The sequence below is a fragment of the Galeopterus variegatus genome, unplaced genomic scaffold (assembly GCF_000696425.1).
Source record: "Galeopterus variegatus unplaced genomic scaffold, G_variegatus-3.0.2 Scaffold16642, whole genome shotgun sequence".
Classification (NCBI taxonomy): domain Eukaryota; kingdom Metazoa; phylum Chordata; class Mammalia; order Dermoptera; family Cynocephalidae; genus Galeopterus; species Galeopterus variegatus.
The window spans coordinates 3,236-12,984 of NW_007742753.1; positions in this window are offsets into that span (position 1 = coordinate 3,236).

Sequence of the window (9,749 nt, forward strand, 5' to 3'; positions counted from 1 at the left end):
ACATAATGTCCTCCAAGCTCATCCATGTTGCTGTGAATAACAGGACTTCGTTCTTTTTTATGGCTGAACAGTATTCCATTGTGTATTTATACCACATTTGCTTTATCCAGTCATCTGTTAATGGACACAAGTTGATTCCATATCTTGGCTACAATAAACATGGGATCTCCTGGATTGCTGGATTGTACGTAGTTCTATTTTTACAGTTTTCTGAGGACCCTCCCTACTGGAGGGTCCACTTTCCACAGTGGCTGTACTAGTTTACAGTCCCACCAACAGTGGAGGGGGCTCCCCCTTCTCTGCATCCTCGCCAGCATTTGTTGTCTTCTGTCTTTTTGATCACGGCCATTCTAACTGGGATGAGATATTATCTCATGTGGTTTTGATTAGCATTTCCCTGATGCTGAATGATGCTGAGCTTTTTCTCATGTGTCTGGTGGCCATCTGAATGTCCTCTTTAGAGAAATGTCTATTCAGCTCATTTGCCTATTTTCGACTGGATTTGTTTTTATTTACTTATTTTTGGTGTTGGGTTGTTCCTTGTATATTCTGGATATTAATCCCTTGTCGGAGAGACAGTTTGGAAATATTTTCTCCCACTCTGCAGGCTGTCTCCTTACTCTGTTCATTGTTTCCTTTGCTGTGCAGAGCTTTCTAGTGGATATAAGCCCATTTGTCTACTTTTGCTTTTGTTGCCAGTACTTTCAAGATCTTCCCCATAAAGACAAATCTTGCATTTCTTTTGTTCAGTTTATCCCAGGGCCATCTGATTAGTTCAGTTGGTTAGAGCGTGGTGCTGACACCACCAAGGTTTGATCCCTGTACCGGCCAGCCACCAAAAAAAAAAAAAAGAAAAAGTAAAATTATCCCGAAGTATTTTGCTCTTTTTGAGGTTATTGCAAACAGAATTTCCTTAATTTCATTTTTAGAATGTTCATAGCTAATTTGTAGAAAAACAACTCATTTTTTATCTTTTATCTTGTGATCTTATTAAACTTGCTGTAGTAGTTTTTTTGTGTGGGGGTTCCTTAAAATTTTCTACATATAGGATCATGTCACCTGTGAATAAATGTTTTACTTCTCCCTTTCCAAACTGGCTAGGACCTCCAGTCCAATGTCGAATACAAGTGGCAAGAGCAGACAGCTGTGCCTTGTTCCAGTGGTACAGGGAGGGTACCCACAGTAGTCAGCCTTTCAGTACTAAGTATGTCATCTGCAGGATTTCTGTAAGTGTCCTTTATCGAGTTGAGGAAGAGCCCTTCTATTCCAAGTTTGTTGAGACATGTTCTCACGAATGGGTGTTGAATTTTGTAGAATGCTTTTTCTGCTTCTATTGAAATAATCACGTGGTTCTTGTCCTTTATTCTATTAATATGGTGTATTACATTGATTTTCAGATGTTATGCCTCACATTCCTGCGATAAATCCCTCCTGATCATGGTTTATATCTTTTCTATTTAACACTGAATTTGGCTTGCTAATATTTTGTTAAAGATTTTGAGTCTGTGTTCATGAGGGACATTTGGCTGTAATTTTTATTTTTTTCTTGGTCTGGCTTTGGTGTAAGGATAACACTGGCTTCACGGATGAGTTTGACAGTGTTCTTTCCTCCCATACTTTGAGTTTATGAAGGATTGGCATTATTTCTTCTTTACGTAGTTAATAAAATTCACCAGTGAAGTCATCTGGGTCTGGCCTTTCCTTTGTCTGAAGGTTTTAAGTTATTAATTCAGTACCTGCTATAGGCCTATGCAGACTTTCCATTTCTTGTTGAGTTCGTCTTAGGCATTTGCATCTTTCTAGGAACGTATTCACTTCAACTAAATTGTCAATTCTTTGGCATGAAGTTGCTCATAATATTCCCTTTAATCCNCACTGAATTTGGCTTGCTAATATTTTGTTAAAGATTTTGAGTCTGCGTTCATGAGGGACATGTGGCCGTAATTTTTATTTTTTTCTTGGTCTGGCTTTGGTGTAAGGATAACACTGGCTTCACAGATGAGTTTGACAGTGTTCTTTCCTCCCATACTTTGAGTTTATGAAGGATTGGCATTATTTCTTCTTTACGTAGTTAATAAAATTCACCAGTGAAGTCATCTGGGTCTGGCCTTTCCTTTGTCAGAAGATTTTAAGTTATTAATTCAGTACTCGTTATAGGCCTACGCAGACTTTCCATTTCTTGTTGAGTTCATCTTAGGCATCTGCATCTTTCTAGGAACGTATTCACTTCAACTAAATTGTCAATTCTTTGGCATGAAGTTGCTCATAATATTCCCTTTAATCCTTTTCTTTATGGTCAGTAGTGAAGTTCCCTCTTTCATTCCTGAATTTAGTAATTTGTATTTTACTTTATTTTCTTGGCCTCTGTTTACCAAGGTCAAATTGTTGGTGTTTGACAATTTTATGGATCTTATCAAAAAACAAACTTTTGGTTTTATTGGTTTTCTCTGGTGTTTATTTCAATGACATTTGCTCTAATATTTTATAATTCCCATCCTTCTGCTTTAATTAGGTATAGGTTGTTCTTCTTTCCTATTTCTTAGGGTGGAATATTAGGTTATTGATTTGAGACCTTTCTTCCTTTCTGATATAAGCATTTAAAGCTATTCATTTCCCTCTAAGCACTGCTTTAGCTGCCTCTGATAAATTCTGACATGTTTTCTTTTCATTAAGTTCAAAATATTTTCAAATTTCTCTTGTGACTTATTCTTTGACCCATGGGTTTGGAAGTATATTTAAATTCCAAATACTTGGGTTTTTTCTTTCTGGTAGGCATCTCTAATTTAAGTCTGTTGTAGTGAGAGAACATACTTTGTATGATTTTACTTCTTAAAACCTATTGAGACTTGTCTCATGGCCTAGCATAGGTCTATCCTGGAGAATGTTGCATGTGACTTTTATCTGAGGATTGGTTGTTTAGTAACTTGCCTGAACTTATTCTGTGACTCCTGTCTCCACACGTGCAGCTGTTGATGCAGCTGCTGATCTCTGCTCAGCTCTTTTTCCTGCTTTTATTTTTAAGCCTAGCTTCCTAGGCTTAAAATGTCTGCAGAGCTTAGTGTTCAGCCAATTATTGATCAGATATTGTGCTCAAACACCTCTGACAGCTAGCAAGGCCTCCATTCTCTGCCGACGGATCCGTGTGTGGGCTAGAGACACATTCAGGGTTCTGGCTATTTTCCATCTGCCCAGCTTTTACTTGCTTCTGGGTCCTCTTGGTCTCTTCTGCCCACAGGTATATGTGGGAGGCTTAGACCTGCTGTGGTCTCAACTAAATGTATGCACAGCCTCCAGTCAACTTGAGATTCATAGAGAACTTATCAACCCCCCAACCCTCAACTGTTTCACCTTATGGGACTCCCTGATAAATCCCTGTCTAGTCCACTGGTCCATGACTTCTCCCAAACACACTCACAGCCTCAGGCTAGCAGGGCCACTGGCCCTTCCTGTATGCTTGCCACTGAAATTGCCACCTCAACTCATAATGCTCTAAATCAGAGCTTCTCAATCTTGGCACTACTGGCATTTTGGACCAGATAATTCTTTGTTGTAAGGACTGCCTTGGGCAATGCAGGATGTTTAGCAACATACCTGGTCTCTACCAACTAGATGCCAGTAGCACCCTCCAGTTGGAACAACCAAAACCATCTCCAGATATTGCCAAATGTCCCCGGGGGCAAAATCATCCTCAGTGGAGAAATACTGGCCCTGTGCCCATCATAATTTGGAGAAGTCTTTTTTTTAAAGCAAAAAAGATGATCTCCTATGCTGTGATATATAATAAACAGAAATGTACACACCGTATTTAAAAGTTCAAAAGATACACATCTCCTCTTTGCTCAAATGTGAAAAAGCAAACCACAAAATACTCCCCATCCGCTCATATGAACAAAACAAAAACAACCAAATATCTATTGGTCGATAGCGCTGACCGAGCATGAGCTGTGCCTGTAGTTCCTTAGTTCATTAGACCTGGGATCAAGTTAGGAGAATGAGACTAATTGAATAAAGCAAAGAGACAGATGAGACATGATCACAGACAGCAGTGGGCGAGGGCTGCCTGTCCCATGTGGAGTAAGACAACTCCTTCACTTGTCATGTGCGGTAGGCAGGATAATGGTCCCCAAAGGTATCCACATCCTAATCCTCGGAACCCATGAATGTCACACAGCAAATGGGACTTTGCAGATATGATTAAGTTAAGGATCTTGAGATGGAGAGACTATCTTGGATTATCTAGATGGGCCCAATGTAATCAAAAGGGTCCTTATAAGCAGGAGGCAAGGAAGGTCAGGGTCAGTGGCGATGTGACAATGGAAGCAGAAGTTGGAGTGATGCAGGGCCACGAGCCAAGGAATGCAGAAAGGACCCTAGAAGCTGGAAAAAGCAGAGAAACATGTTCTTCCCTAGGGTCTCCAAAAATAACTAGCCCTTGATTTTAGTGCAGTGACCTCCACAACTGAGAAGAAAACCGTGTTGTTTTAAGCCACTGTTTGCAGTAATTTGCTACAGCCACCACAGGAAGCCAAAACACAACACCATATGGAGTCAGTCCAGCCTCCCAGACTGACCAGTGGCTTGGTCACCAATTCCACCTTCACCTCCTAGTGAGGCAGTAATGGTGCGCAGAGGAAGCCTGGGTGCTACAGAGTTGTGTTCAAAACACAGCTACTTGTGTGTACACGGGCAAGTGGTCTGACCTCTCTGAGCATCTCCCCAGGGAAGAAAGGGAGATCAGAGCACCCATCCTAGTGTTTTGGGAATGGGAATCATGGGTATGTGGTGTGGGAAGTTGGGAGAGGCCTGGGGTGGTTGTCACTCTTCCCACTGTCACTTGTCTCCTACAGATCTCTGGCTGGACATGTGGGCCTGTGCCCTCCTGGCAGCTGGCACTTTTGCTGCCTACACTGCCCAGCTACACTGGAAGCCAGCTGCAGAGGAGGTGACTGGGTCAGCAGCCCCTGACCATGAGACGCACTCTGCACCTGGCCCAAGCAGGCAGAGTGACTGCTGAGCTGGAAATGCCCAGAGAGCATCAGGCCTTATTTAGCAGCAGCGGTCCATGGTATTGGGGGTGTGTGTGTGTATGTGTTCCATGATATCGGGGGTGGGTGTGTGTGTTGGGGGTGTCACAGATGGGCCACCTGAGCATCAACAGCTGCTCCTGTCATTGTAATTGGTCAGTATGAGCAGCACACTCTGTAGTTAAAAAGAGAAAAACAAAACCAAAAACCCTCCTTAGCCCCACCTGCAGAAAACCAAACAAAAGCAAAGAGCTCAATCAGACTAGTTCAAACCCAGATGGGGCCCAAGACTGTGCTTTGACTTTGGAAGAGGTAATAAAATCACCCTGCCCACTGTGCTCTTAGATAAACTTTTTAACCAGGGCAGGGTAGCCTTTGCTTCTCAGACATGGTAAAGACACAGCCCAGTGTGCAAGCAGATCACATAAGCAGTGTCCTCTCAAAGACCCTGAACACCACCAGGGTGTGATTTTTGCCTCTATGCACAGATGAAGACATTTTGGCACTTAAGACAACAGATAAATACAGATTTAAAATGACAACAGTTAGAAAACCCATAACTATGAATATGTGGATATATAATGGTTTAGCCTGCAATGTTTTATTTATTTATTGCTGCCTACACTGCCCGGCTACACTGGAAGCCAGCTGCAGAGGAGGTGACTGGGTCAGCATCCCCTGACCATGAGACACACTCTGCACCTGGCCCAAGCAGTGGTCCATGGTATTGGGTGTGTGTGTGGTGTGTGTGTATGTGTGCGTGTGTGTGGTGTGTGTATGTGTGTGTGTGAGGGTGTGTGTGTGGTGTGTGTGTTCCATGATATCGGGGGTGGGTGTGTGTGTCGGGGGTGTCACAGATGGGCCACCTGAGCATCAACAGCTGCTCCTGTCATTTTAATTGGCCAGTATGAGCAGCACACTCTGTAGTTAAAAAGAGAAAAACAAAACCAAAACCCTCCTTAGCCCCACCTGCAGAAAACCAAACAAAAGCAAAGAGCTCAATCAGACTAGTTCAAACCCAGATGAGCCCCAAGGCTGTGCTTTGACTTTGGAAGAGGTAATAAAATCACCCTGCCCACTGTGCTCTTGGATAAGCTTTTTAACCAGGGCAGGGTAGCCTTTGCTTCTCAGACATGGTAAAGATACAGCCCAATGTGCAAGCAGAGCACATAAGCAGTGTCCTCTCAAAGACCCTGAACACCACCAGGGTGTGATTTTTGCCTCTATGCACAGATGAAGACGTTTTGGCACTAAAGACAACAGATAAATACAGATTTAAAATGACAACAGTTAGAAAACCCATAACTATGAATATGTGGATATATAATGGTTTAGCCTGCAATGTTTTAAAGGGAGGGGAAGCAAGGTGAACTGGGGGGCTGGGAGGCTGACCCAGGCGAGCTCTCTCCTTTAGGCTCAGAAACATGCAGAGCTGTAGCAGCAAGGAGCAGAGAGCACAGCTCCGAGGCCTGGGCCCAAGGAAGCGGCTGTATCTTCTGTCATGGCTGCTTCTGCTCTGGTACACACCTAAGTGTCAGTGGCACATTGCTCCTGACCACTCTCTGGGTGCCCATGAGATAAGAAACTGTGAAAGCCCAAGCTGTTTTTCTTTCTACAACATGAAAATGACGTTCTAAGTGCCAGGAAAACATCTTTTATCTGACAGGCCCTGCCCCAGGGACTTTGCATCCTTGGCCTTGCGAGGCAGCCAGACACATTTCCATGCTCGGATGAGGAAGTGGGGCTGAAAGAGCTTAGGTACTTTCCCCACTGTCCCACCCTCACAAAGGCGAGATGGAAGGTCCAAGCATGACCCGTCAGACCCTAGAGCTCACCTTACCACTGAACTCCACCCCAGGACAGAAGGCCAGATCTTGGCCTACAGCTGTCATCTGAGGAGGTAAGCCTGGCTGTACGAACTGGCTGTTGGGGCACCTCCCCTGGGTAACTCTCTCCACCTCATCAGGCAAACAAGCACCTGTCTGGTTCACCCACCAACTGTCCACATGATGAAGTGATGGCCTTGGCTTTGACCCACAGGGTTCCCTCCTGCCCCCAGGCCAGTAGTGAGTGCTAGGCATGCATGGAAATAGCCCAAAGCCCTTACAGGTTATGTGTCCATGACTTCATCTCATCCTGCACTATCCCTTTGTATTAGTCTGTTTCTGTTGCTTTTAACAAAATACCTGAAACTGAATGATTTATAAAGAAAATGAAATTCATTGCTTACAGTTTCAGAGACTGGGAAGTCCAAAGTCCAGGGTACACATCCGGTGAACGCTTTCTTTGGTGGTAACTTCAGTGAAGGCAGGTATCGTACTGTGAAAATGGTGGAGAGACCAACGTTCTCATTCAATCTCCTTTCAAAGCCCTCAGAATCACGCCCCTGACCACCATTTTTAATCCATTCACTAGGACACAGTCCTACAATCTAATCACCTCCCCAAGGCCTCACCTTTCAATTATCATGATAGAATTTCCCACCGTCCCAACAGTCACAGTGGGGGCTAAGTTTCTAATACACAAAACTAGGGGGACACAATTCAAGCTTCAATGAGTTCGGGGGAACATAATTCAATCCACTACAGCCCTGAGCAGTGCAATACAGAACCAGTTGATCAACACTCTAGGAGCATAAATTGTCACAAGAGTACAGTAAGACACAATCAACTAAGGGTTCAATATGTGCTTTTGAAGTCATACATAAATGTTATACTCGATGTGTCATATGTTATCATAAGGATAGGCTCAGACAGGAACACTCCTCATCTGATCTTCGTAGTAAGCTTTATCTGTATGTCAAATTCAATAGTTTAAGATGCTTTCCCACATATTTCCTCCTCTGGTCCTGCTTGCAAAGTACATCAGGTAGGTATTTTTCTATGGTGCAGGAATTTCTCTTGTAAGGCATAGAGGTTAATGACCAGTCATACAGTATAACAAATGCAGCCAGGTGGTTAACCTAGGCTTCCTGATTCTAAGTCACTTCCCCCTGTCCCCTGGACTACTGAGTTTGCTCCTTTTTGCTTCCATAGTGGCTACAGGCAGCTCCCCTGGCATTACCTTGACAATGTAATTGACTACATTGAGTGCCGTGTGGGCCTCTTCAGGACTCCAGAGGCCTGAGTGCTGTGTGGGCCTCTTCAGGACTCCAGAAGCAGCCCACACCCTTGCAGCTCCTGCCAGTGGACTGTCAGTGCAACAACTGGTCATCCGCCGTGGGGTGGCTCTAGTGGCAGCATCAGCCACATTGACAGTGGGCTTGTTATCAGGGTCCTGACCACCAGGGACTAACAAAGAAGCTCAGAAACAGAAAGGAAGCCACACACAATTGGCCCTTCAAAAGCACCAATGGGGCCCAGGGCAGGTGGACACTTTGGACCACTCTTCAAAAAAAGAACTTGAGCTGGCACCTTGTGGTGACATTCAGAGGGACTGAATAGTGCAGACAATTACGTTGTGGTCAAATTGTTTGTTTCTTCTCTGACTTGGATTGCTCTTTAGAAGACACCAACCAACTGGAAGAGTAAGAACCCTGGGATTACTACTATTATTCAATAATGTAAATGGCTTCAAATGGGAGATTTTAAATAAAACCAAATCACAAAAACCACTATTACATTAAAAATTACACATTTCCTAGGCACAGTCTGCTACCGAAGTCTGTTCTTAAAGCCTCTGAAAAGCTCCAAGAAAAGGGCCAGCGGGCCCTGTCCAGGTGACCCTGGTGGACCCCTGCAGATGCTGTCAGACCCTGACCAGGGCAGGCAGCTGTCTGTGTACCTTTCTTCCCCCTTCCTCCAGTTCTTTCATTCCATCAGCATTTTCACTTATCGTAGACTTTGAGAAACACTCGTTTTTACCACACTTTTTCTTACAGTGGTGATATGATATAAACAAGGGCAGCAAAACCAAGATTGTTTTGCCACACAGCCTCAGGATGGAATTCAATGGTGACCCAGATTCCCGGATGCTTTTCTTTGAAGCCTGGGCTTGGTGAACATTTTCGGACTCAATGGTGAATCAGGCCACACACAGACATCAAAAATGGCTTCAGCATTTCTGGCTAGAAACGCATTCCCAATTGAAACTTATTTATCAATCGAGGGCAATAGGGAAAAAAGGAGGGAGAAAGTGTAAACTCTTGTTCTGAAACGTCAACATGCTATGAATTCAGTTCCATGTTGTTTTCAATGTCCACAGTAACATTCCAGGCCTCCCTTGCACAGGAAGGAAGAAGCCCTTATCCTTGGCTGTGATGCAAATACCTTAGTGAGCTTCTACCACCCAAACAAAACTGGGTACAGCACACAGCAAAGTAATTAGTGAAGCAACTGTAGACTCTGCCACTGTGTACCCAGGTGTGTGCCAAGGTTGATAGGTATTAAGGAAAAAGGATCCATGGTCCAGGAAGTTTGGGAAACCACACATATTAGCATTTCAAAGGTTCTACAGGACTTGGGTCCTTTACAATCCATTGGTATATAGGGTTGGCAGTGGAACGATTTTTGGGGTAAATTTTGTGGGATTGGCATTCAATGAATATGCTTACCAAACCACTTGTTTTAGATCAGCAAATGTGGGTAGGAGGATGCCTCTGGAAAAAACTTATTTACTATAACCACCAACACACACACACACACAGAACAGAACGTAGTCTGAGAAAATCTTATTGGCTAAGAATTTAAAATGAGAAGTCATGACAAAGAAAGTTGACAACTACCA